The sequence below is a fragment of the Dromiciops gliroides genome, chromosome 5 (genome assembly GCF_019393635.1).
Source record: "Dromiciops gliroides isolate mDroGli1 chromosome 5, mDroGli1.pri, whole genome shotgun sequence".
Taxonomy (NCBI): Eukaryota; Metazoa; Chordata; class Mammalia; order Microbiotheria; family Microbiotheriidae; genus Dromiciops; species Dromiciops gliroides.
In genome coordinates, this window is record NC_057865.1 from 274,200,164 (window position 1) to 274,217,440 (window position 17,277).

A 17,277-nucleotide genomic window follows, 5' to 3' on the forward strand; every position below is an offset into this window, starting at 1 on the left:
CTAATATAAAAAAAATGGATTCTTAACTATTTCAGAGGAGGTCATCTTATAATGGAAATTCATAATTGAGTGGGAAACCAAGCTAATCCTTAATCACTTTTATAAGAAACCTGGTTGTTTGGAGTCCAATGGAGGCACTACCACTAACTTAATGACAGTTTACCTTAATTACTAGCATGTTTTTTTTTCTTTTTTTGGGGGGGTGGGGTGGGGTGAGGCAGTTGGTGTTAAGTGACTTGCCCAGGGTCACACAGCTAGTAAGTGTTAAGTGTCTGAGGCCAGATTTGTACTCAGGTCCTCCTGACTCCAGGGCCGGTTCTCTATCCACTATGCCACCTAGATGCCTCTAACTAGCATGGTTTCTTAAAAGACACATAACTCCCTGTGGGACCATAGTCCAGCATGGATAATGATGACAAAATCATTATGTACTTTTTCCTTCTACTGTAGCCTGGAAGGAGTTGGGAAGGAAACCCATTATCCATCTTATCCATGCTATACATTAGCCACAGCTGTCCAAAGATACGATGACTTCTTTTATTTGCTTGCTGATTTTACTTTCCAGTTTGAAATCAAGTGCCCCATTTAGTACACAATGGAAGTTGGCATAGCCTCCAGCCCACAGAAGCCACTGAAAAGGGCAATATACTTATCATCTGTGAAAATAATGTCCAGATTTCATTTTCCTTTTGGAGAAGAGGATGCTAGGAAGATGGAAATTTTCTGTTGTTCCTTTTATTTTCCCATTTCTCCATGATACTTAACATTTCCTATGTTACTCCTTTTAGGAACATTTCCAACCCTGCCACTTCCTTCCTCAAGAATCCTTAATGGCTCTCTATTGTCTTTAGGAAAAAATACAAATTTTTCAGCTTGGCATTTTAAAGCCTTCCAACTGGCACAAGCCTATCTTCCAAGATTTATTTTATGTTTCTCTACTTTTAATGTTGTTGAATCATTTAAGTCATGTATAAGTCTTCATGACCCCTTTTGGGGTTTCAGCTTATTTGACAGAGGAGGAAACTAAGGCTCAGGGTCACAGAGTTGGCAAGACTCTAAGGTCAGATTTAAACTCATGAAGATGAGTCATCCTAAATCCAAGTCCAGTGCTCTATCCACTTCACCACCTAGCTGTCCTATGCTATGTTCCACAAAACTGGCCTTCTTGTTCCAACTGAGCAGTCTATCTCTCACCTCCCTATGTAAAATGCCTAGAATGAACTCCCTAGCAAAGTCTACCTCTGAGATTTCCTATGTCTTAGTTCCCATAAAACCTCCTATGGACACTCATTCCTATTCTACTCAGTTGTTTGGTCTTTCTCTCTCTTTTTAAATTGCTAAGTGTTTACTTCTTTGCTTCTCCTCCTCAAGGGCAGAGACTGGTTTGGTTTGATTTGCCTTTAGCATCTAGTATGATACCATGGAAATAATTTAATGGTAGTCTCATCATATTGCAGTGATAAAGTACTTGACCTGGAGTGATAAAGACACAGGTTCAAATCTCACCTCTGACACTAATGATCTGTGTTACCTTAGGTAAATCATTCAACAGTTTTGAACCTTAGTTTCTCTTCTATAAAATGAGGGGATTGGACTAATTAACCATCGAGGTCCCTCCCAGGGCTAAATCTACTTCTCTGAACTTTAGTTTTATTTACTACAAAACAGAGATGTTAATACTTACAGTATCTGCATTTCAGGGATATTTTTTGGTTCAAAAGAGGTAATGCAAATAAAGAATTTTGTATTTTGTTCTATAAATATATTGGGATTGTTTTTATTGCTTTTGTTATTATTATTATTATTAATGTTTATTGAGTTTATAGGAAAGAATAAAATGATGTCCCAGATGAATTTTAGTGATTTTAAATGGTTTCCCCATTTCTCTTCAGAATCTAATAATACAACAATAATTATCATAATTGTAATAATAATAGCTAATATACATATAGGTGTTTAAGATTGCAAATATTATCTCATTAGATCCTCACAAAAATCCTGGAAAGTGGGTGCTATTATTATCTCTATATTACAGTTGAGGAAATTGAGGCAGACAGAGGTTTAAGTGACTTGTCCAGGGCCACACAGCTACTAACTGACTGTGGCCAGATTTAAACAGGCTTTGACTCTTGACCCAGTGCTCTCACTCCCTTCACCTCCAGGCTGCCTGGATTCCATGTTACCTGGAAAGATCAGGAGTTGGCAGGGTAAGATATCTATGTACCTCTTTCCTTTGTTTTGAATGAACTTCTCCCTGGTCTTGCTTACTTTACTTTGTGTTTTCCCAATAGGGCATTTATTTCTTCTCTTTGTTATTTTATTTATTGTCTTTGTAAGCAACTGGCCCATAGTAAGTGCTTAATAAATGCTTGTTGATTTATTATTGGCACCTAAATTATTTCTGTACATTAGAAAATGGGATCAAGTACCTGGGACACAGCCTGATGATGGGAAGTTTCCCTAGCAAGGAGGGCAGCAAATTTGAAAGTAATATTATTATTCTTGGCGGAAAACTGTGTTTTGATTCCTTAGCATTGCTGTGCCTGGCTGCTTCATGTTACTCTGCTGTCCCTCCCACGAGTTTGGGTTTTCTCACACTGGAATTCTTGGCTGTCCTGCTCCCAGCAGCCTGTTCCTTTCAGCTACTGCCTTCCTGGGTCCCTTGAAACCTGTTCCTCTGCCAGGTTTTTATTTGCACTTTAAAAATATCCTGCTTCTCTCCTTTTTCCCACCTCCCACTTTGTTTTCTTTGGAGCTATCTTCCTGGGCACTACCTTTTTGCCTGGATCTAATGAGAAAACAAACATGTGGGAGAAGTTGGGCTTCCCCTCTTCCTCCTTTCTCCCCTCTCTCCAGGAGGCTGGTCCTGAAGGACATTGAGCATCTGGGTTTTCTCAGGTTAGGAGAGCCAACAGGACACTAGATCAGGTGGAGCACTAGTGGAGGGGTACAATAAGTCAACATTAGGGCAGGGTTGAAACTGATCCAAGACTCTGGGTGCTAGGAATGGAGGCAGCTGAATTGTGGTACACAACAGAGCTTTGGCCCTGTGTCATTTTAGGACCCAGAGTGGTGAGCTATTTTGTGGTGGTGGAATGGGGGAAGCGTGCAGTGAATTAATAAGATTGTAAAATCAAGGATTCAGAGATAGAAGGGACCTCTCGTTTTATAGATGACCTGCCCCAAATCACAAAGGAACTAAGTGGAAGAGCCAGATTTGAACCTTGGTTTGCAGATTCTAAAGCCAGCAACTCTTTTCTTCTTTTTCCCATTTATTTCTTTTCTTTTTAATTTATGGGGGAAAACAAGCATTGCTGTAATATAGAAAGTTATACTGCATTCCATTTTTCCTCTGTTTGTACTGTCCCACTAGCTTTTTTGTGTTTGGTTTATATATTGGTATGTGAGAAGTAATATGGTAAAGTAGATACCTTTGGATTCAGAGCCAGGAAGATCTGAGTTCAAATTCTCACCCTGACACGTATTAGCTGTGAGATTCTGTGCTAGTCACTTGAATTCATTTGCTGGGAGGATTGAGACTGTCTCTGTTGTTGTTGTTCAGTTACTTCAGTCCTGACTGACTGTATTTGGGATTTTCTTGGCAGAGATACTGGAGTGATTTGCCATTTACTTCTGCAGATAAGAAAACTGAGGCAAACTAGGTTAAGTGACTTGCCTAGGGTAACACAGCCATTGTCTCAGGCTGAATTTGAACTCAGGCCTTCCTGATTCCAAGCTGGGAATCCCTTGTGCCACCCAGCAGCCCAATATAGAGAGTGAATTCCATCAAATCTTCCTTAGTGGTTGAATCAAAAAAGTCAAAATCTTCCAGATTTATTTGGGGAGGGAGAATGGATTTAATTATAGAAAAAGAAGGGGGAACAAGAAATATCAGTGTATATAATGGACCAAAGAACCTGTTCCCTCTGATGAAAGCCAAATACAATTCAAATGGAATATTTGAAAACTAGAGGCAGCATGACACTGTAGGTCTAGAGTTGAAGGGTCTGAATTTAAATTCCACTTAAGATATTTGTCTGGCTGACCTTGAGGAATCTCCTGATCTTCAATTTCCTCATCTTTAAGATGATGGGGTTATCAGAGGGCTTCTGAAATCTCTTTCAGCTCTGGGTTTATGATCCTACCAAATAATAAAAATAATCATCGCTCCTCTCTTCCTCCTCCCCTCAAAAGGCTTTGCAAACAAATCTATGAAGATGACAGTCATGTGGGCTCTGAGACGTGGATGGCACTTAGCGATTCTATTCACTTGAGCACACGTCTGTTCATATGTTGTTGTCGTTAAATGTAAGTTCAGCAGATGGCATTCGTCATCCTGCATGAAATGAGCACATTTTGATTATTTTCATAGTGAGATGCCATCGGTGCCTTTGAAATCTTTGATGTTCCCATTGATCATAAGCAGCAGTACAAAGACTAAAGGACTGAGGATCATAAGACCTCACCTCATCTATGGTCACAGCTCTGATCCATATTAGCTGTGCATCCTTAGTTGGTTAAACTCCTAGAGCCTCAGTTTCCTCATCTGTAAGATGGGGATGATAATTCTTATCCTGTCAGTTGAACTGGTATAATGCTCAAGTAAAATATATCAATCTATCATTTACCATTAGTTTAATAATTGTAAACCGTGGGCTATACACTCTATTGTGGGAGGATACACAAGGTGCTAAGGGCATTGGATTGAGAATTAAAAGACCCAGGCTCAAATCACAGAGACAGTAATGAATTAATACCTGTCCTCAAGAAGTTTACATTATATTTGGAATTATGTAGGTAAGTGTACTTCACCAAAGTAGGAAATTCTTCATACTTTATGAATATGTGCCTTCTCTCTGCCTCTCACCCCCTGCTTTGTTTTCTCTTGGCATTTCTTCATGTATGCTACTATTCTGCTGGTGTCTAACAGGAAAGTAAACACCAGGGAAAATCTAGGCCATCCATTCTCTTTGCTCCCATTCTCTCTGTATAGGAACCCCACTAACATCCTGGTATAATAGGTAAACAATATGAGGTGGCATCAGGAAGACTAGGATTGAAATCCCACCAATGAGATTTGGCAGGCGTGTGATCACAGGCAAGTCACAACCTCCATGAGCCTCTGGAAACTTTCTGTCTTTGTAGTTCATCCTTTGTTCTTGAAGAGAACCATGGGAACTCTCTATGACTCTAAGGAATTGATAAGAGTCAGTGTCACATAGTGGATAGGGTACAGGACTTGGAGTGAAGAAGACCTGGACTCAAATCCTGATTTAGATACTTCTTTGCTATGGGAGTCTGGGTGAGTCACTTAATTTCTCTTGGCCTCAGTTTCCCCATCTGTAAAATGAGGGAAATTAACTTTAGGGTCCCTTCCAGTCCTTGACCTGTGATCTTATGATTCTATGGTCCAGTGGATTAAGCTTGATCTTGATCTACCAATGAAGTCAGATATCGTTATTTTACTTTGGTCTGGTAGCAATTTATTTTGGCTTCATGCCTTGAATCCCTTTTTCTAAGCAGGCCTCAGGGATGGAAGCAGTAGTGCCAATAAGCTGAAATGATTGTTTATTTCTCATATACCAACTGTTCACCTATTTGAGGTACAATGATCTAATAAGCAGACTAGAATAATTACACATGTTCAGATTGTCTTCATCAGGGATGGTTTGGCACATAGGGGCACTGAAGATTCTCTCACTGCTGGCCTAAGTTGCCAGTCTCTTCATAGAAGCTTTGAAGCCTAGCTAGTATTTTATGACAGATGTATAATATTCCTTCCTGAAAGTATATGTGATTTTGGTTCTTCTGTTGGTCCCTTTGGTTTTCCTTTTTGCTAAGTTTTGAATTTACTAACTTTATGCTCAACTATAAAAACTTCCCCACCCAAATTTTTCTCTGGATGTCCACCCAGAGTCATGGGAGGATACACAAAGTGCTACGGGCATTGGATTGAGAATTAAAAGACCCAGGCTCAAATCACAGTGCTGCTACTTACCACTTGTGTGATTGTGGGCAAATCACTTAAAATCTCTGGTCTTTCATTTTCTCATCTGTACAAGTGAAGGAGATGGATGACATGAGGCCAGACAATGTCCCTTTCAGTTCTAAATCTTCTTATCCCATTTTAGGTCTGCCTCAAATAAGCAAGACCTTGTTTGTGTGGAGGGTTATGCATGTTCATTTGCTGCCATAAGGGTTCTAAAATATATAAAAAATCAGGCTAATTAGTTGTTTGTGTGACTTACCTAGTAGGTCCCAGTCACACCATTTTCAAATCCTTTGAAGAGTCAGTCAACAATTATTGGTAGAGAAGGTACTTTGCCCTAATTACTTTTTTAAGGGGGGCAATGAAGGCTAAGTGACTTGCCCAGGGTCACAGCTAGTAAGTGTCAAGGGTCTGAGGCTGGGTTTGAACTCAGCTCCTCCTGAATCCAGGGCCGGTGCCCCATCCACTACACCACCTAGCTGCCCCTTAGTACACACTTTCAAACCCATAAAATGGACTATTAACAGCTATCTATGCCATACTAATGAAACACAGGTTGCATCACTCTCAGACACCTATAGAAAGATGGACTCTTCCTCATCAAGAAAGAAGAGTTGATGAACATGCCTGGAAGCACTGAATCAATAGGTTAAAAACTGACAATACTTCTGAGCAAACAGACGTCTCTTTGCCAAGCTATAGTAATGTCAGATGATAAGTAGGGTTACTATTGGATTTGTAAAATGTAACTAACTAAACATTATTTACCTAAGGATGGAGCCTATCAGATGGCTAAAATCCACAAGTGGAATTACCAGATTCTCTGTGGAGGACATTCATATGAATTCTGTGAAGAATCCAGATTCATTTATAGAAATCGAGGAGTTTATGATGGTAATTCAAGACTTGGTTCCTCACCAGCATAAATTATTGATGGATTATTCTTAAGGAGCTCCAACACGTTGATAAATTCAAATAATGCAAGGAAATAGTATCCTTGCTGGCTACAAAAATTTAGCAACTACCAAATATCTCACGGGATTCAACCCTGTAGATAATAAGATAGGTCAGATGTTTATTCACTACTCACTAATTTTCAAAAGAGGACAAATTTCAAAGCTAGGAAGGAAAGAAGAAGGAAAAGAAAAGGAAGGAAGGAAGAAAAGAAGAAAGGAAAGGAAAAGAATAACAAACCTTAAAATATTTTTGAGAATTCAACAGAAAACCAGATTGGAACCAGATCGTTATGAGAACTGCTTCCCACAATTACCCTGATGTAACATCAATCCATAATAATGTAGGGACAATGTCTTTTAACTGCTATTACTACCCTGAATACTCATAATCTCCAAGTCATGTCAAGTCAAGGGCAAGTATATATGCCATGTTTGATGGTGAAGAAGATGATTCATGTTTTGTTGAGTTGTTTCAGTCACGTATGACTCTTCATGACCCCATTTGGGGTTTTCTTGGCAAAGATGCTGCAGAGGTTGGCCATTTCCTTCTCCAGCTCATTTTATAGATGAGGTGCCAGCGGCCATATTTGAGATAGTAAATCACTGAGGCCGTATCTGAACTCAGGCAAATGAGTCTTCGTGATTCCAAGTCCAGTGCTCCATCCCTTGTGCCACTTAGCTGCTCTAATTATAAAGATGATTATGATGTTTTTCTTTAAGGAGGTGGGATCAGTCAGTCAAATGCAGAATATGAAATGAAGTAGTAGAAACTGGGCAACATATTGCTGCAAGTTACAAAAGCCTAGCAACTGTGAGATATCTAGAAAGACACCATCAAATGCATAGAATCATATACCAGAAATTCAATATGCTCATAATCTTAATAATGACTAATGCCTCAGCTACTATTACAGCCCTCCAAAATCCTTGAGAATTCAACATATCAACTCACCTGGGGATCAGAGCATCATCATATAAAATTGTTATTCATAATCCCCCAGACGTAATATTGCTCCATAAACATTCAAGAAAAATATATCTAATAGGTATCGTCTTATTGAATACTCATATCCTTCAAACTACATGAAATAAAAAGCTTTCAAAATATAGAGACAGTGAAAGACACCAACATTATCTCTGCACTTGATGAGTTCCATTTCATCTCCATTGTCCAGCACACTACTTTTATCGTCCCAAAGATGGTCTCGGTGCCTACAGAAAATGAGTTAATGTCCCAGTTATTTTCTTTAATTCAAAAAACAAGTCTTTTATTCACAAAGGCAATAGTCTGGATATCATTAAATTCCAAACAATAATAGCAAAGTAGAGATTTATTTCGGGACTGCTTCTATCAAAACTTCATTGAAAAAGGTGAGAAGAATGAGATAGTCATAGTGATAAGCACTGTACTTGTAATTTAATTGGAATAGGGAACTTCTAGGTGAGGAAACTCCTCTTATTACTCGTAAAAGTCAGCACCTCTTCTGCTCTAGAGAGTTCCTTAGGACATTGAGAGTTTAAATGACTTGCCTAGGCCCTTACAACTGGTGCATGTCAGAGACTAGAATTGAACTCTGGTCTTCCAGGATCCAGGGCAAGCCCTCTTTCCCCTTTATGATAGAATGAAATACTGGTATTTTAATAATTCAATGTTTAGTCCTATCCATAGGGTTACTGCCTCTAGTAGTGCTGAGATAATATTCACAATCCATGCTGTGCGACTTTTGTCCATGCTCTCTAGTAAATCTTCTATAGAAAAAGGATCCATCAAACCTGACATTGACTGAAATTCTTTAAAACACTCTCTGGTTGTAGGATCCTGGGGCAATTTTCTTTGATAATTTCTTGAAATATGATGTCTGGGCTCTTTCTTTGAGTATGGCTTTCAGGTAGTTAAATAATTCTTAAATTATTTCTCCTCCATCTATTTTCCATGTCAGTTGTTTTCCCAATAAAACATTTCACATTTTCTTCTATTTTTTTCATTCTTTTTATTTTGATTTATTGTTTCTTAGTGTCTGATGCAGTCATTATCCAGGAAGGGCCCCTGATCCCTTGGGGTTGAAGTTGATAGTGTTCTTCAGGGTCCTTGATCCCTCTTGACTGAAAGTGCTCCTTTCCACCCTTGAAATATGACCCAAAAGTGGGTGTAAGTCATGGAGTTGCCAAACTGCATCTGTTCTTGCATCCAATGCTAGCACAGGACTTCCCTGTAATCTTTTTCTGACCAGTTTGCCAGATCCATTCACTGTCTCTGGCTTGTGAATTCCTGAAGCTGCTGCTGCTTCTGTCACCACCATGTAGTCCCACCACTAGCGTTTCATCCAAGTGGGCCAGCCTCCTCCTCCATGTCACAGATCTCATCTTCTGACTTCCTGTATTGTGTTGGGCTAGAAGTATGTATCACTCTGACCATTCTTTGGCTTTGCCACTCCAGAATTTGATTTGAAGCATTAATTTAAAGTTGTTTGGGGAGGAATGTTGAGAGAGTTCATCTCAGTGCTTTATCTAATCCACTCCTAGAACTTGACTTATTAGTTTTTAAGGACCTTTCCTGTTCAAAACCTATGTTCTTTTCCTTTTCTGAACAATAACAAAAAATAATAATAAGATAGTGTTGATGTTTATGTGATACAAGTTGCTGCTTTAGAGTTTAGTATAGTATATTGAGGCTAGCACTTTAGAATTTCTCAAAAAAATGTTTATTATATTCCTACTAAGTGCCAGAAATAGTGTTAGTCCTTGGAGAAACAAAGATAAAAACAAAATAGTCTGGGTTCTCAAGGGGCTTACATGATATGAGGTTACTGAGGGGTAAAAGCAAATATAATTCAGAGTCAATATAAATCAAATTTTGAATGCCACTGAAAACTGGAGGAATCAGGATAGGCCATGTGTAGGGGGTGACACTTGAGTCAAGTCTCAAAAGAAGCTATACAGGCATGGATTTAGGAAGTAAGATAAATATATTCTTTGGACAGAATGCTTTTGAGATGGCTACAAAAAATCCAGTTGGAAATACCCATAAATAATTGAGGCTGTGGGATGCAGGAGAGAGACTAGGGCTGAATCAGGAAGACATAGATCCAAGTCGAGCCAGTGACACATATGACAATAATGGCATCCAATGAGCAAGTTGCTTAATTTTAGTGTACAAGGAAACCCTCTAAGAGCCTAAATTACAGATCATAGAACCTAGGGATGGAAGAGATCTTGGAAGCCATCTAGTTCAATCTCCTCATTTTGAAGATGAAGAAACTGAAATTCATGGAGTTTAAAGGACGTCTTCAAAAATGGGTAGTCAGCAGAAATATATAATGAACTTGGACCCTTGGCTTCAGAATCATACTCTTTCTGCTATTTGACTCATAGACACCTTTAACCCAATATATCTTAAATTAAACTCATTACATTTTTTCATCAATCCCTCCCTTCTTCCTGATATCTTATGGTTGAAGTGACTACCAGTGGCTCAGTCTCAAGTGTCAGTTTTGACTCTTCACTCTCCATGTCCAATTAGTTGCCAAATCAGGTAGATTCCATCTTTATAACATCTCTCTTATATGCCCCCTTTTCTCCTCTGACACTGACATTGCTCTGGTACCAACCCTCATCACCTCAAGCATGTACTTCTTCCATAGCCTGTGTGTTGTTCTGCCTGCCTCGAGTCTCTCTGACTCGGACCATCCTCCATTCATTTGTCAAGTTGATCTTCCTAAAGGGCTAGTGTGGCCATGTCACTCCCATTCAAAACTTTTCAGTGTCTTTCTCACCTCTAGGAACAAATATGAAAGTCATCTGTTTGGGGGCAGCTAGGTGGTGCAGTGGATAGAGCACCAGCCCTGGACTCAGGAGGACCTGAGTTCAAATTTGGCCTCAGACACTTGACAGTTACTAGCTGTGTGACCCTGGGCAAGTCACTTAACCCCAATTGCCTCACCAAAATAAAATAAAATAAAATAAAATAAAAGTCATCTGTTTGGCATTTGAAGCCCTTTGTTACCTGACCCTTTTTTATCTTTCCAGTCTTCTTTCCCATTCCTCCCCTTCTCTACTCTGATCTAGTGACATCAGTCCCCTTGCTAGTCTTACAATACTCTCTCATCTCCAGACTCCAGGCATTTTCACTGGCTGGCCTCTGTGTCTAGCATTCTCTCCTAGCTCATCTCTGCCTCCTGGCTTCCTTTATTTTCTTCAAATCTTACATAAAATCTCCCCATTCACAGGAAGCTTGTTTTCTTGATTCCTCTTAATTCTAGTGCCTTCCCTCTATCAGTTATATCAATTTTATCTGGTATATATTGTGTTTGTTGATAATTGTTTACATTTTGTCCTCCATTAGATTGTGAGTTCCTTGAGGGATGAAACTGTTTTTGCCTTTCTTTGTGCCCTCAAAGTTTAGCCCAAAGCTTTACAAATAATATAACAGTTTAACAAATGCTTGTTGATGGGGGTAGCTAGCTGGTGTAATGGATAAAGCATGGTCGTGGATTCAGGAGGACCTGAATTCAAATCCATCTTCAGACACTTGACACTAGCTGTGTGACCCTGGGCAAGTCACTTAATCCTCATTGCCCCACCCAAAAAGTGGAAAATTTAAATAAATTTGGATAACTTAAAAAAAATAAAGGCTTGTTTACTTGACATGATTATACCATGTTGGTTCCTATGAATTGCCAATATTCCCAATGGAAGAAGTCTCCATAACTGAAATTTCTACATTCATGATGTTGAAGATCTAGACCCAGGTCAAAATGTTTACCAAGCAATGTATGTATGTTACCTTATTTGATCATCAGGATGATCTTATTGGACAGATATTGTAGGTATAATTATCCCCATTTTCCAGAGGAAGAACTTGAGAGGTCAAGCCACCTGTCCAAGGCTACACAGCTCCTAAGTGTCAAAGGCAGTGTATGAAATGGTTTAAGGAGTGTGTAATCTCATCAGGGAGAGAGGACTAACACACATGAAATAATACAAAGCAGCATTTAATTAAGAATAAAAATTGAGTGGTTCAGATTCTACATACAGCCATTCCAGTGTTAGCTATGTGGCCCAATGGATAGAGTTTTAGGCTTGGAGTTAGGAGGACATGAATGCAAATGTTGCCTTCAAACACTTAACTACATCTATGACCTTGGGCAAGCAATGTAACCTCTCCCATTTCAATTTCCACCTCAGCAAAATATGAGTAATAATAGCCCCCTACTTCACAAGGATCTTGTAATAATCCAAGAATATAATGGATGTAAATTGCCTTATATACCTTAAAATACTCTAGTAATGTTAGCTATCATTATTATTATTACTAGAGAGGATGAACAATAAGGGGCCAAGTAGTAGTCAGGGAGGGCTTCAAGGAACAGGTGGATCCTTCTCATAACTTGAAAAGTAGTCATAAAAAGCCTTATTATTTGTTTTTGTTTTGTTTTTTAGTAATGTGGTCTTTCACTAGTTAACATTTAGAAAAAGATGCAGATTGTATGAACTAATGAGATACAGCCGGGGCGATTTGATCAGTCCATTAAAATTGCATCCCATGCTGGCATATGGCATAAAAGGGGTTTCAAGGAGACATAAATTACTATGGCAACCAGCTATAGCATTAAATAGTGATGCAATGAATAAATATTTTCAGGGGCTTGGATTTTGCTGCTAGGAAAACTTCAAGGCTAGGAAGACAAAGTTAGACTGATCCCAACACTTATGATTGTACCTGTAAGTGATATTTTTTTATTGTTGTTCATCACCAGATAAGTCATAATATTCACACCAGGTGAGAGGTCTTGTATCACAGTGGGTAGAAAAGCAATGGTGGGAGCAGCTAGGCGCAGTAGATAGAGCACCGGCCCTGGAGTCAGGAGGACCTGAGTTCAAATCCAGCCTCTGACACTTAGCACTTACTAGCTGTGTGACCCTAGGCAAGTCACTTAACCCCAGTTGCCTCACCAAAACAAAAAGAAAAGAAAAGAAAAGAAATGGTGGAGTCTGGAAGACCTGGGTTCCAGTCCCACTTCCAACACATGCTATCTGTGTGACCCTGGGCAAAGCACCAAACTTCTTAGTGCCCTAGGCAACTCTCTGAGACTATTGAGTTGCTAAGAAGATGCCAGCCTACATTAGCCAAGTGAATTTCCTCACCTGGGAGTTTCATATGGCAGTGAAATCACAGTCTACCTCCAAACCTATCTTTCCTGCATCATCCTCTAAAAGCAAGTGCACCAGGCTTGCCTAAAGAGGGACAGTCTAGTCCAGGATGGAAAAACAGAACAGGTTGGATCTTTTGGTATGACCAGCAGTGGGCTTGGACCCATGAGTGGCTCCTAAAGCTTCAGGACCTGGCAAGTTAGAGAAACTTAGTGTCAGAACAAAACAACCCAACAGTAAAAAGACTTGGTGCTTATGTTGGAGAGGGCTCTCTCCTATTCATACATAGGTGGACGTCATCATGTCCGAATAGGAAAGATAATGAACTATTCTAGCAAAAAACATTCTCCTGAATGGATGTAACTTCCTTTAGGGGGAGGGACTAATTTCCCTTTTTAGATTTTTCTTTCTTCTAGAGACTAATACAGTATGAAAAACTTAGTAAATATTTCATGAATGTTTACTGATGGATTGATGAAGAATGATTGGCTAGTGAGCAGAAATGATGCACACTGAATACAATACAGATGAAAGTGTCATTAGATGTGAATTTGAAAACACATATCAGAAATGAAGGCCTGAAGTACGTGAAATGGACCACCACAGTTACAGAAAGATATGGACACAATTCTCACTGAAGTCATGAATGGTTTGCAATCTTTGCATGTGGAGGTACTACCTGAATCATGGACATCCCAGGTCCATTGAAACATTGATGTGTCAGAGATGATGCCTGCTTATTAAGCCTCTAAAAATCTTTTATTCAATTGTTCATGATATTCTTTGAATAACGCCATCTTTTCCAATTATCCCATAAATTAATTTTTAGAATATTTTAGACATGAAATTATCAGCCAGATAATGTATTCTAGTTTGATCATTGTGCTGTCATAGTATTTTGGAAATAATTATCTTCTCTTTTGTTGTTGTTCCGTTATCTTCAGTCATATCTAATTCTTTGTGACCCCATTTTGGGGTTTTCTTGGCAAAGATACTAGAATGGTTTACCATTTCCTTTTTCAGCTCATTTTACAAATGAGGAAACTGAGGCAAAAAGGGTTAAGTGGTTTGCCTAGGGTCACACAGTAAGTAAAGCTAGATTTGAACTCAGGAAGAGAAGTCTTTCTAATTCCAGGACCAGCACTCCAGCCACTGCACTACTTAGCTGCCCAATATCTTCTCTTAATATTAAATAATAAAAGGCTAAATAGAATAATGGAGATTAGAATGTAAGTTCCTTAACAATAGGTATTTTTTAATTTTCCAGAACCTAGTATGGTGCTTCACAAACAGGAGGTGCTTAATAAATGGTTAGGGTTTTTTGTTCATTTGTTTTTTGTCTTTTGATAGGACATTGGACTTACAATCAGGAAGACCTGTCTCCATGTTGTCTCCCACTTAGACTGTGAGCTCTTTGAGAGCAGGGACTATCTTTTGCCTTTATTTGTGTCCACAGTGCCTAGCACATAAAAGGCACTTAATAAATGCAAGTTGACGAGCTGACTGATGTGGGTTCAAATCCTGCCTCTGACATTTGCCTGTTATATGGCTTTGGAATCATAGATGGGCAGGGATTGGTGCTAGTGAGGAAGTCCTCACAGTGTCAGAATTACAAAGTTTTCATCATATCTTAATGGATGTCTGCTCTCCTAGGTTCTTTCAATAAGTGAAATATGCCTTTGCAAAGTTAAATAAAACAATACCTATGTAAAATAATACCTTATATCATATAGTCTTTTAGAGCTGGAATGTTGGCTTGGTAGAAAGAACACTATTGGGGCAGCTAGGTGGTGCAGTGGATAAAGCACTGGCCCTGGATTCAGGAGGACCTGAGTTCAAATCCAGCCTCAGACACTTGACACTTAATAGCTGTGTGACCTTGGGCAAGTCACTTAACCCTCATTGCCCTGCCCAAAACAAACAGGAAAGAAAGAAAGAATGAATACTCTTTCTGGAAACAGAAGACATTGTATTGAGGATTGCCTCTCACACTTACTTGCCATGTAGTCTTGGGCAAGTCTCTTCCTTGTGCCTCCAGGAATAACATAGATAATAATCTCTAAACTAAAAATCTATGGTAATCCTACCTTCCTCTTTTAACAGATGTAAAAGCTAAGGCTCAAATTTGTGAGAGATATACTCAAGAATCCTACAGCTAGTTATAGCACCAATGTCCTCAATTTCCAATCCATCAGCAATTGGAATGTACTGCCCACATTATCTGTACTGTCCTATTGCTTGCATGGCATCTAAATGCAAACATACCTGAGGGCCACTGCACCTGGATAGGATGGTAGAGACATGATGAGGGAATAGATTGTATGAAAAAAACAATTGGAGAGTTTCAGCGGACTTCAAATGCATATGAATCACCAATCTGACCTTCCAACATGAAAAGCAAATTTGATCTTTGGCTGCATTAACTGGCATATCGGGTTTAGAAGCAGGGAGGAGATGGTCTTATAGTTCTGGAACCATATTTCAGGAATGATGCTGATAGATTAGACTCAGTCCAGGAGAAGAGGGTGACCAGGATTTGGGGGGGATTAGTGACTGTGCCACTGTGCAAGACTGACTGGGTGAACTGAAGCTATTTAGCCTGGGTAAGAGAAGACTCAGAAGGACAAGTTAACTGTCTTTAAGTGTTTGAGAGGTCTTCCTCTTCATGTGGAGGAGACATCAGATTTATTTTACTTGGGCCCCAGATTTAGGCACAGTGGGGAGAAGTTGGAAACTAGATGACTGCTTCTCAAGGAGATGAAATTCAGGCCAGGTTGAGCAGGGTATCTTCTGGATTAATTTCCAACTTGGATGTTCTATCATTCTTTGTCTTTTTTTTCCCTTCAATTCTAAAAAAACACATTTCCGCCATTTCTAGGATGTTGTGGGTGACCTTGGCCTTTCTAAGGTAAGGTCTTTCCCAACACTCAGTTTGTCTGCATCTTGAAGAAAGGAAGAGATTCTATGAGTGGGAAAAGGGTGTGTGAGGGAGGAGGAAAGGAAAGGTGAAAGTGCATTTCCAGCTAGTAGGCCTGGGGAAGGGAGAGTGTCATCCTGGCTTGGGGAAACAAAAACAAAATAGAAATAGTCCCTGCCCTTGAGGAGTTTCAATTCTATTGAGAAGACTACAGGTACATATAAACAAAACAAAAACAAGGTATTCCTGGTAAACGTCCCAAATACACAAAAAACAACTTCAGGGCAGATTAATTCCTTTAATTCACACCAAATCATTAGGAGAATTATTCATGCTCCCAGCATGGTGCCACACTTCTCTGCATGTATAAATGCAAGCAGAGAAGAAAAGACAGATGAAAATCAACAATTAAAAATGTTCAAACTTTAGTTTTGCTTTCAATTAAACAGCTGAGTAGGTGAACTAGTATAGAGGTGGATTTTGGTTCATTTTCAGTGAAAAGAGACAAATTCATTTTGATCTCTCGATTATTGGAAAAAGCCTGTTGGAATTCTTTAGAAATTGTATGTATTATTTTTAATTGTTTATCATGAAAAAATCATGCCTCCCTTCAATGAAAAACAGCTAGCATATGAAAGCAGACATGGTCTCTTTTTTTCTGCAACATGAAAGTCCAAGGATCATAGCTTTCCTCTTTCCAGAACAGACAGAATGGATTAAATACCTGTCTTTTAATTCTAGGATATGCTTTGTTACTGCTATATGGGAGGGAAAAATTGATTTAGAAAATATTTATCCCTTGAGCCACCTGAACTCATTCAAGGGAGCTCCTCTTTTGTCTGCTATGTCTCACCTTCCCCACGTAAGTCCTTCCCGACCCCCTCTGAATTAGGAGGAAAGAGGAAAGTGGGAATATGGAGATGGGTTTTCCTTTTGATCTAGGCTTTGATCACCATATTTATAAGCAGGCAGGGAGCAGCTTCTGAGACATGCAGATTGGAGCATCTCCCCCACAGATGAGGATTCTGTGCCAATACATCTAACAGGATGGCAGAAGAAGAAGGGGGGGAAAAAGTCACTGAAGGACCTTGGTTTTTATACGGGGTTAAACCAGACAGCCAGTCAACAAGTATTTATTGGGTAGCCACGGGGTGTGTAACTTTGAACAGAACCTCATGCATGAGCCATGTCTCACTTCCCGCTTGGGCTTGCTAGGCAAGAGATTTAAGTGTGGTTAACGCTCCAAGCTGGTGAAAGGGGCTTTA